The 12,092-nt window shown below is 39.6% G+C and overlaps 1 long non-coding RNA gene across 1 annotated transcript; it reads left to right on the top strand.

Annotated features, from left to right (window-relative positions):
* The first annotated feature begins 203 nt into the window (after positions 1 to 203).
* LOC115029718 (uncharacterized) lies at positions 204 to 11,420 on the top strand. The gene is made up of 4 exons (XR_003835268.2): positions 204 to 264; positions 4,252 to 4,391; positions 6,789 to 6,884; positions 10,978 to 11,420. It is a non-coding gene; the product is annotated as an uncharacterized LOC115029718 (long non-coding RNA).
* The last annotated feature ends 672 nt before the right edge of the window (positions 11,421 to 12,092 follow it).

A 12,092-nucleotide genomic window follows, 5' to 3' on the forward strand; every position in this document is an offset into this window, starting at 1 on the left:
ACAACTATGTTTGTACAAACATGTATAGAATTTTCTCTTGTGGTTATTCCCTAAAAAGTACAACACAACTAATTTATAAGATAGCAACTATTATAATTAATCTAAAGATTATCTAAAGTGCTGGAGAGGATTGCTTAGGTTATAAGAGAATATTATATCACTTTCATACGAGATTAAAACATCGTGGAATTTTTGTATCTATAGGTCCTGGAGCCAATGCTTTCCAGATACTAGGAGATTATTGTAATGCATACTGAAATGCAGGTAAACATTTCATTATAAAAGACATAATTTTCTAAAATTATCTTTTTAAATCTATCAAAAGGATTTTGAAAAACAGATAGTCCTCATTCTTGTTGCCTAATGATTCACTTCCTAAATATCACGGCTGAGCCCAGATAGCATTTGTCACTGTGCTTGGGTCTATGTGGCTTGGCTGACCCTGACCGAATGGGTGACAGTGTGGAGCAGCTGGAGATATAATATATATATATATGTATATATATATACATACATATATATTATATTTACCTGCTATTTTAGTCTTTATAAATGATCTGTACTGGTTACTATTATTATATAGATCCTCTGTGACTTTGTATGATGTGTTCCTAATACTTTGGAAATGGAGTAACATTCTGTACTCTTAGCCCTCAAACATCAGAGCTTAGAAACATAGCTTGGTGAAGTAGGGGTTTTTCTCACTACTGATCTCATGGGTGTCTTGAAGTTGTATATAGTTTCATCAACACTACCAACACAGAGGAGTGTCTGTGCAAAGGTCAAAGTTCAAATGATGTTTTTTTTAACTGAATATGTATTGCCTTTAAACCTTCATCAATCAATCAAAAGTCAAAGATATCCCCAAAATAATTGCGAGCCTGAGCTACTCATGTAATAATATAGGTTATGTGGCCAGAGAGAATGTTCCTTGCTACCCAAAACCTTTTGACACTCTTTGTATCGTGCTGTTTTACACTTTGCATTGGTCTATTAAATTTTACAGTTTTTTACTGTATATTTCTTCCTCCTTCCCGTATCTATACAAAGGAATAGATGTTGTCCACTTGACTCTGTCAGTCATCAGCATTTAAGGGACATTACTCAATGAATGGATGAATATTTTTAAGTTAGGGCTTTTTAAGGTGCATTTTGGTTTTTTATGCTGAAGACTGAACATGGGGCATCGGGCATACCTGGTAAGGGCTCTACCACTGAGAGACACGCTCATCCCAGTTAGGTTTATTTTGTTTTGGTTGCTTACAGTGTATGGATTTCTTCTGTGCAGTATTTTCCCTTTATACCTATCTCCTGCATATATTTCCTCCCATGTTATAGAAAGCCCTTCCTCTCTTTCCTTGGATAATTTCTCTCTATTTTTCTTTTTCTTTGTATTCACTTTCTTTCCCATTTTAAAGCAAGTCCATGATTTTTTTTCTTTCTGATTATTTGTCATATATATTCATTGAAAAGTTGTCCGTGGCTGGGTCTTTGGGTCAAGTGAAGGCAGAAGGTTCATAAGTTCAAGATCCACATTGGCTGCATGGCTCAGAGTGCATTGACCCCCCACGGCTTCTCACCAACTCCATTATGTTTCTTTTTTTGTGTGTTTTTGTTTTGTTTTTTGTTTTTGTTTTTTTGAGACAGATTTTCTCTGTGTAGCCCTCCTGGCTATCCTGGAACTCACTCTGTAGACCAGACTGGCCTTGAACTCAGAAATCCGCTTGCCTCTGCCTCCCAAGTGCTGGGATTAAAGGCGTGTGCCACCATACCCGGCTCCATTATGTTTCTTAATCAGAGACTATCAATGGCTATCCATCTTTTAGCACTATGAGGTCACATAACCATGAGGACCAGAGTTCAGATGCTGAGCACCCAGGTGTGTCTGGTGGCCCTCTTGTAATCCCAGTCCTTAGAAGACAGACAGAGAATTCCCAGAGCAAGCTGGCAAGCTAGAGTAAATGAGGGGCTCTGCTTCAATATGTAAGGTACAGAATAATCAAGGAGGATACAGTATCTCTGGCCTCCACATGAGCACACACACACACCACACATGTGAAAAGAAAAGGTTGGTCATTTGGAAAAGGATTGATGGGTTTCCTTCTTCATCATCTTTCTTCACCTGTGATTGTCTCCATAGCTAGGTAAGCAGTAGATAAAATGCATGCCGCCCGGTTCCTCTTATCTGTCTGGGTTACTCTGTACTGAAACTGGATTCCTGTGATGAGTCTTTTTCTGCTATGACCGTCTGTGTTTTGGATCTTCCATCACTTGGATCACTGGACAGTCTCAACTGCTTGGGGGGAAGTGTCCAGCTTGCCCAAGGTCTGAGAGTATGTTGGTGGTTCTTCGTGGTCTACCTCCTTTTCGTCCAATTTCACAATAGTCGGCAGGTTTGCAACATGGTCTGTGGCTGAAGTTTGTAGCCATGCCTTGTTTATTTTACTAGCAACTAAACTGTTCTCCATTTTGGGTTCCTTTTGAGATTTTGAAGGGGAAGACAGATTCATGTTTGTAAAGCATGATTTTTTACCAGAATCCACCGCTCTTTCTGTAACTCCCTGCAGCTTTATGCTATGTGGCATAAGGTCGCCAGTTCCATTAATCATCAGGCTTAGAACTTAGACTGGAAATCTTGCTAGATTACATTTGGTTGCATAATGTAATATCCTTCACTCTGCTCTATTCCCGTTGCCCCACCCCAAGCACCTAGGGGCTTGTTTTGTTTCTTGTTGTTCACTAGCATAGAGTTTTCCTCTCTTCAATTTCCCTAAATTAAGTCCCAAAGTTACCAGGCCTCAAACTGGAATGCAGTAAGTTGACAGCCACTATCACCACCTCCGTAACTGTACCCATCATTGCTCCTATTTATTTAACATTTAATTTGCGTCAGTAGAGCTGCTAAAGCGATCCAAGTACCCTCTCACGAAATCTTTCCAATAAGCTAACAAAGTTGATGTAATTTAAACACAGGGATATGAAAAACTGGGGTTTTCCTCAGACTGGCTCCATAGCAGTATTTAGAGATGCCGAGATATTCGTGCCAGAAATACTTTGAGAGATATTCCTGGGTAGTTGGACTTTTGTGATGTCGGAGGCCAGACAGGCAGGAGAAAATGAAGGGAAACTTGGTTTTTTTTTGCAACTAGAAGGGAAATGGAGGGAGAAAAGGAGCCAGCCTGCTGGAGGCTAGCCCAGGGAAAGAGTGATTTAACTTCCTGGGCCTGTACATTTGGGGTGTTGGGCCTGCCACTACTGTACTGGTTGCTTGCCCTGCCTCTACTCTCCCTCCGTGCCCAAAGCTTCAGTTCAACTGCTTGCACAGGGCATGGTGCTGCATAGAAAAGAAAGGACTGGATTCTTTCCAGTCCTTTCTGATTGAGCTCGTTGAAGTTGCAAGAGACAGAGCTTGAGTGAGACTGGGGACTTGGACTGCAGGAGCTTGAAGACAGAACCCCTAGAAAGTCCTTTTGGGAGCGAGCTCTTATCTCCATTATTAACTCTAGGACTGTGGTAGGGCTGGGGCAAGAGCAGGGGGATACATTCACCCGTTTATGTCTCAAGAGACAGATTACCATGGGCATCCAGACTTTTATGTAGCTGTGGGGAGTGAGGCACAGAAGATTCACAAAGTGCTTTAGGATATTTGGCAGAGGAAATAACTTTTTACAATTTAGCAAATATGCACCTTCATGCTAAGGATATTCAGGACTGAAATCCAGAACATTCTTCCCTAATATATTTACATTACCAGTTCATTTCTATCTTAGAGAATTCTACTCAAATTCTCTTTTCCAGTGAGCCTTCTACTGCTTCCCATTCAAAACCAGTTGCTGTGACCCCTCTTTCCAGTCTGAACCTCGACCTCTCCAGGTATTTTTCTGGAGAAGGAATTTGATACTTCTGAATGTATGATAACAATCTTATTTTGCCTAAAGTTTCTAACCAGATGTAAATAAGAACAGGGATTTTGTCTTACTATTGTATATATAGTGCTGTTCCTAGAACTTAACATTTGAATGATGCCCACTACTTTATGTATATACTCAATAAATATTTATGATCATGTATGCTCTGTAATATAGGACATGATCTTTTGGGTTTTGTATGGTCCACCTGACCAAGAGCAACCCAGTCCACTGGCATCTGAGCTCATCATGTCATCATGTGGACCAACCTCCTTCACAATGCAATTTTATGTCATGCCCATTCTCACATATATCTGCATCTACTTCTTGATTTACTTTGAAGGAAAGTCAGTGAAATCTGATGGCACTTGCACGTCAATCAAACACCAGTTATCTCAGGGGCATGAAGCCACTGCACTGGTCTTCTAGGAGCTGGTACTCAAAGCTGCTGCAGAAATGGCAATTCTGCACAGAGTGATACAGGTAAGTGCTTGATAGCAGGGTCTCTGGGTCCAGGTTGCATTGAGTCATATCTCTGTGAGCTTGACAACCACAGAATCTTCCTCACTGCACAGGTGTGAGGAAACCCATGTCAAGACCATGAGAAGAATAGTTAAAGTCAGAGTCTGTTGTAGTCCTCCTGGTGAGAAGCCTCAGTCAGTTTCAATCAAGAAACAATCCCTAGAAAAGGAGACTCCTCCACACTGTCTTACAGAAAAATCAAAAGCATAAGCTGTAAGGGTAGATGACATCTTTCTCTGCCCCCCCCCCATTCTTCATTTCAATTGCTGAATAGTCCAGATGACCAAGGAAAGAAATTCAGATTAGAAAACGAAAGTCACAAAGCTTCACCTTCAGAAAAGAGCTGTTCCTCTTTTGGAGTCAACTTTGTCCCTATATCAAAATGCCCAGGGTAATTAATTCAGAAAAAAAAAGTTTGTTGTTGTTTGGTTGGTTTTGTTGTTTTGTTTTGTTTTTACTTGGAGTTTAAATATTCTACTGTATGTTCATTTGGTGCCATTGCTTCAGGTCTGTGGCACATCCATACATCCCAGTGGCAATGGATGGCAAATGAAAACTACGTGCTCCGCGTGCAGAACACAAGCATTACAGGGAAGAGATTGGAGTCTCAAGTGGTTCATGTTAACCGTGAACTTGAGAAGATTTAGGATCAGTGAGGAGAGAAACGTTTGGGTGTGTTCATTAGATTGTCTCCAAAGCTTTCACCCAGGTGACAAGATCCACCCTGAGTATAGATGACACCACCTCATTGGTTGAGAGAAAGCAAGCTAGCATGTACATTTATTCTATCTCTCTCTGCTTCTTGGGTACAGACGCAATGTTACCAGTCACCCAATGCTCTTGCTGTTATGCCTCCCCAACCACGATGGACTGATGGAGTCAAAATAATCCCTTTCTTCTCTAAGTTGAGTTTGTTGGGTATTTTGTCACAGCAACAAGAAAGGTAACTAATAGAACATTTCAAAATGCCCATTGAGCATGCCTCCAGTGACCTAAAGACTTCTTACGCCTACTCTCAAAAATGCTACCCTGGGGGTTAAGCCTTTAACATACAGAGACACTCATCTACCACTCAACAGAGACTTTGACCAAAGAGGAATGCTGTGTCAAGTTCTGGGTCCTATTCAAAGCTGTACAAATGCATAATGTCACCCGACCAGCACTCATTTCTCATAAGTCAACTACAATACTAGTAAAGCCACACTTACAGAGTCGTGTGAGGATTGAGCAATTAAAAGTAATATTTATAAAAATATTTATAAATTGTAAATTGTAAATAATACTCTTAATACAAATTGCTTGTGTCAGTCCAGGAGCAATAAAGAAAAAGAGTTCTAGAAATGGATTAGGAAGAACAGGGTCTAGGTCTGTGTTCTGGTATGAAATTTGTGGCTTTGAGCTAATTATTCATTCTTTCTAAGCCTTCTTCTTTCTCTTCTTTAAAAAAAATAATTGTATGTGTGCACTATGTATGTATGTGCGCATTCATGTGGAGGTCTAACAGCTCATGTGTGTTCTTCACCTTCTACCTTGTTTGAGAAAGGGTGCTCTTGTTGTTGACTGCCCTCTATGTCAGGACAGATGGCCCTCAAGTGTCTGGGAATTCTCCTATCTCTGCCTCTCATCTCATCATACAGCACTGAAATTACAAATACACAGTATACAGAGGTCACTACTGACTAATGTGCTACTGACATTGGCTAGCTATTGGGAGTTCCTTTGTGAACACAAGCATGTCAGAGGGATTTATATTTGCCAAGGCATTTGATAATAAGGTGAAACAATCACTTTAGCAAGATCTTAGGGTCCTGTACCATGTTGTTGTTGTTGTTTTTAAACTGCAATTGATTCTGTTAAGAATATGTAATTAATTCCACTTGCTATAAGAAACGAAATTGAATTGACAATAGAAATCGAAGTACTTACTCTGACGCTTACACTTTCCTCTTTAGCTGTTACTTCCGCAAGGACAACCCTAATCAACTTTAGGATTGTCCACAGAGGTTGTTTTTAAGTCTGGTGAGGGCTAGAACACAGACTGCAGTGGGCATGCACAAGCAAGTAAACAGATAAGCCTGAACTGACCAAGGAACTGCAAGCCAGAACAGAGGCAGCCAGCCGGCTCACTCCATGGAGATCTGCTGCTTCATTTTCCTATCTATATGTGAGGCCATAAATCCACAGGGGAGGACAATGTTTAGCCCTGTCATAAACCTTATGCAACTTCCTCTGAAGAAATCACAGACCTATTTTTAAATTCCTCATGTTTACCCTCTGGGTCACAGCTCTGAGTCAAATGATGGCTAGAAACCACTAGATAATCTTTGCAAAAACCCTTCTTTCCCCATCTTTTGGCAGGGGTCCTGGTCAGTTTTGTGCCAACTTGACTCAAGCTGGTGTTGTTTGGGAAGAGGAACCTCAATTGAAAAAATGTCTCCATCAGATTGCCTGTAGGTGAGTGTGTGGAGAATTGGTTTGGGTTAGTGATTGATGTAGGAGAGCCCTGCTCACTGGGTATGGTGACACCCTTGAGCAGGTAGTAGTCCTGGTGTCTATATGAAAGCAGGCTGAGCAAACCATGGGGAGCAAGCCAGTAAGCAGCGTTCTTCCATGGCTTCTGCTTCAGTTCCTGCCTTCAGGTTCCTGCCTTAAATTCCTCCCCTGGCTTCCCTCAGTGATTGAATGTGACCTGAGAATTGTAAGCTGGTGTAACCCCTTTCCTCCTCTCGTTAATTTTGTCATGGTGTGTTTTCACAGCAATAGAAACCTAACAAAGACAAATGAAGTGTCTCCTAATAAGACATAGCTGCCTCATTTCATGTTAGTTTTTCCCTCTTAAATACTTTTCATTTGTATGAAATACTGGCAGTGACAGTAGATACTCACATAAGAGAACTTTAAGGCCATCTTCAGTGCTCCATCCACACCACCTCTGGGGAGCTACAGTGACAGGACTGAATTTCTAACTCCCCATCACATGGTATGTCTTAAGTGTCCATTCATTGTCTTATCATGGTCATCTCTCTAGTTGTGGAACAAGTCATTAAACAAGTAACATGGAATGTCACATGTCCTGAGGATTCCTAGGAAGAGTTAGTCATAAAAATAAATGTCCACTCCAAAAATTAAACCCAGAAAAAATACCAACAGAAACAAAAACATAAATCAAGGCCAGAACACAAAGCTATTGAGACTAATTGGGATAAGACAGAGGCCCCTTCCTTCATGCCAGACTGAAATGTTCTACTAAGTTTTGAGCAAGTGTTTGCAGAGGTATAAATTAAGTTCAATGAGACAGTAAAAGAGAACAGATGTTCTTTATCTCCATTGATAAGAGAACAAGAGAAAGCATGTGATCTGAGGTAAGGAAGAACTTCTAGCAGTGAATCCTATACTGATGCTAAGAGGAAGGATGAGGACCATGGAAGTGCCCAGAAGTCACATCCTCTAATGGATACTTAAAGTGCATAAACTCAATGACTGCCATGTCACTGTGAAGCCTTGATACTTCAAGGATTTTATAATAGTCCCCCACTTCTCTGTACACCCAGGAGCTATTCCACACTCAATGACTGGACTTCCTTACAAAAGAGCATTAAGACACACTAGAAACAGTTGTAAAAACTAATTAGCAACTGTCATTTTAAAGAGAAAATGAGTCTCTATTCCTATAGTGCTGAAGCTTGGGTAAGGCCAAGAGTTGAATGGCTCAAGAGAGCTCTGAGTGCGTAGGTTACAGGCCCATGGTTAAACACAGAGTTAAGGGGGTAGGAGAGTAGCTCAAAGATTAATAGTGCTTGCAGTGGACCCGAGTTCAGTTCCCAGTTCATGTTGTATGGCTCCAGCTCCAAAGGATCTGATAACCTTTTTCTGGCCTCTGAGAGTACCTACACACACAGAGACACACACAGACACACACAGACACACACACACACACACACAGAGCTAGAGAGACAGAGAGAGACAGAGAGACAGAGACAGACAGAGAGAGGTTCAAAACTATATGTAACTAGACACTCATAATGCTTGTGTGTTCTTATCTTGACTATTGATTATTGGGTATACCATGTGTGAGGGTAATTTAGAGCCTTGCCTACACATCTTGTGCCAACACTCACTGCCTTCAACCCTTAGGAATCTGGAAACAAAAGATTGGGAATAGAGATACTGAAGAGAAATAGAATATAGTATTTGAAATTGTGACAGACATTCAAAGTCACTCTATAAGGCATTGAGGTCTATTTGACTAGTGAAGTCTAATTCGTCAGTATTACACTCGCTTTTGATTTTCCCCTTTGGGTGATTCATATAAGTATAGTAGACAATTTTCTAGAGAAGATGGTCAAAAATTCATGAAAAACATCTTCAAATTATGAAGTTGTCAGAGGAATTTTATCCTGCATTTCTTTGACCTGACTCGTTATTTTAGATATTTTTATTGATAAATGCTTTTATTATACTAATTTTTATTTTGCATGTGTGCCAATGTCCAAAATGAATTCTACATCATAACAAAATGACATTCATTCTAGAAATTCTAGAGCAGCTCAACACACACACACACAAAAATCTATGTTATATTATAAATAAATAAAACAAGGACAAAAATCTACATGATTATTTCAACAACCTAACAAAGAATATCTGATGCAATATCTCTTTGTAGTTCAAACACTTAGCAAATAAAAAGTATAATAAAAAACTTTCAACCCTATAAAGGGAATCTATAAAAACATTTCAGCTGGGTCCTTTGTAAAGGTAAAGGGAGAAATGACTGGGGTGGGACAGATTGCTCAGTGGTTAAGGCACTGGATGTTCTTACAGAGATCCAAGATTCAAATACCAGCACCCACATGGTGACTTACAATTCCTTCACTGCAACATCTAGCTGACCAAATGACTGAGCATTATAGCCGTTATATATAAATTCAACACATGCAACTTAACCATTACAATAAAAGTGCCAAGACAATTCAATGGGGAAGAATAAGTTTTTATCCAACAAATAACACAGAGACAAGTGGAGCTATTCATAGACAGAAATATGAAATTGCACAGGAACCTCATACTACACATAAAACTTGACTCGAAATGAACCATATACCCGAATAAATTACCCCAATTGCTAACACTTTTAGAAGAAAATGTAGGAGTACATTTGATAAGGGAATGAATGGTTGGTTAGCTGCATCACCAGTTGCATATGCAACAAAGGGAAGACTCAAACTAGATTTCTTTCATGGAAAGAAAAAAATTAAGTCTACAAAGGAACATCAAGAAAATTAGATAATTCACACGTTGGGGGTGGGGGGCCTTTAAAACCTTAACCTGATGAGAAATGTGGTATCTAGAATGTGTAAGATTTTCTTACAGCTTAATGTCTAGACGAACACATGGAAAATGTGCAAAGAATTTTCTGAAGAATATATACAAATAGTCAACAAACACATGAAAAGACACCCAACATCACTACTCATCAAGGAAACACAAAAGAAAGCCACTCTGAACCCAGTCAGAATGTCTACAATCAAAAAGACTAAAAGCAACAACTATTGGCAAGGTTGGAGAGGAATTGGACCCTCTTACATTGCTGGAGAGCGTGTAAAATGGTGTGTCTCCTTTGGAAAACATTTTGGCATGTCTTCACAATGTTAAACACAGAGTTATTATATGACCCAGCAATTCTGTTCCTAGGTATATGTATCCAAGAGAATTAAAAACATATGTCTACAGAAAGACTTGGACTCAAATGTTCCTAGTAGCTATGTTCATCGTGGCTATTATTCACAATTGCCAAAAAGTGGGAACAATTTAATATCCATCAACTACAGGGATAAATAAAATGCTGTGTGTCTGTGTGCAAACACATTTTATTAGAAAGACAGTCTTTGACTTTTGAAGATTAGAAGTTATGCACAAAGTTGGAGAGAACAAAACCCATTTGCAGTTCTGTGAGCTGAGTAGCAATATTTTAGATGTTCGTTCATGTGTTCATTCATTCCCATCTCTTTAAATACTAGCAAAATTAGAATTGGCTGTCTGTGATAGCTTAAGGCACACTCATTGTACAATAAAATATTGTGGATCCCTTTCCATGGCAATAAATATTATTTTACTTTAAAGTAGAAAAGTATTTTTTGTGCCAATATCTGAAGCCAAATATTTTAAATAGGAGTCACCTCTGCTTTCTTCTTTCCTTCACCCAGTCTACTATACCTTTCCAAGAACACTATGTATGGCTTTCTTTCGTTTCCCCTTCAACCAGTCAGTATGACTTGAGTTTCTCAGATAGTTATTTTATTTAAACACTAACAGATTTCCCTAAAAACTTTCCTTAACATTTGTATTGTTTCCTTTTAAACTCTTTTTATCACGACACAAGAAAACACAACATGAGATTGAGCCTCTGAACATATTTTGAAGCATGCAATATATGGTTACTGACTCTAAGTGCAGTGTTGTACAGCAGATCTCCACAGCTTTGTTATCTGCATTATTTGAAATGTATAGACTGTTAATCAGTACCTCCCATCTCTTCTCTTTCTAGTTGCAGGTAGCCACCATTCCACTTACAGATTCTATTAATTTGAATACTTCAGATACCAGCTATGGATGCAATCGTGATGTTTTGTCTTCCTATGACTGTTTTATTCCACCCAGCATGATATCTTCAAAGTTCATCCATTTTGTTGCATATTGTGACTTAAAAAAAAAAAAGTTGAGCAATACTCCACTAGGCAATGCACCCTCTTCTATCAATACACATTTGCAGTGTTCCCACATGGCTGTTGTTGGTAATTATCCAATCTCAATGAGCAAGCAATATCTCTTTGATATCTTAATTTTGAGTGAGCCACAAGAACAGGTTGTAAATAAAGTGCAGAAGAGGTAGAGGCCGCAGTGGTCAGTATGCAAAAGAAGCTGAAACTCAGTTCCCTTTGATAGGGTTTCTCATAATGTCAAGTTCTCAAGGCCATGAACTGGTCTTGGGGTGGGAGGAAGAGGACTAGACTCAAATACTACAAGAGAGTGAGAGATCTAAACATGATAGTGTCCAACAGGAAATCGAGGCTTCCTTTTAAACCTGAAGAAGTGTAAGAAGACTTTCTCAGAGAGAGAGAGAGAGAGAGAGAGAGAGAGAGAGAGAGAGAGAGAGAGAGAGAGAGCAGGAGAAGGCCAGAGAACCCTCTCCAGAGAGCAGCTGTCAGAGTACCTCTCCCAGGGAATCCTACTGAGGAATCTCAGGTCAATGCCAAGAACGAAGGGAAAGAAAGATCTCACTTTTATAACCTTTTAGAGGTGGTTGAGCATTTCATATCACATGATCTAGTTCAACAAAGTTGAAACAAACAGGGCTAAATACAAGCTTCTGTATTACAATAGAGGTCTGTGAAACAAGATGCATAGAGTGACTATGGGGTCTCAGGAAGGCACGAGTAGAAGGATTGAGAGCGACATGGTGGCACATTACTCAAGGTTCTCTAGCGTAACATAACTCCCAGCTCAGCACAGCTTGCACTTCCAGGACAGCCTGATCACCATCCGCATTGCAGTTGTTTGTCCTTAGTCTTGCATTCTTTAAGCACACTGTAATACATTATTTACTGAAACATGACGAATAAAGAAAGCTCATGCTGAAACACGTTAATGTGCACATAAGTG

Source organism: Mus caroli, unplaced genomic scaffold, assembly GCF_978045245.1.
Source record: "Mus caroli unplaced genomic scaffold, Mus_caroli_1 scaffold_18, whole genome shotgun sequence".
Taxonomy (NCBI): Eukaryota; Metazoa; Chordata; class Mammalia; order Rodentia; family Muridae; genus Mus; species Mus caroli.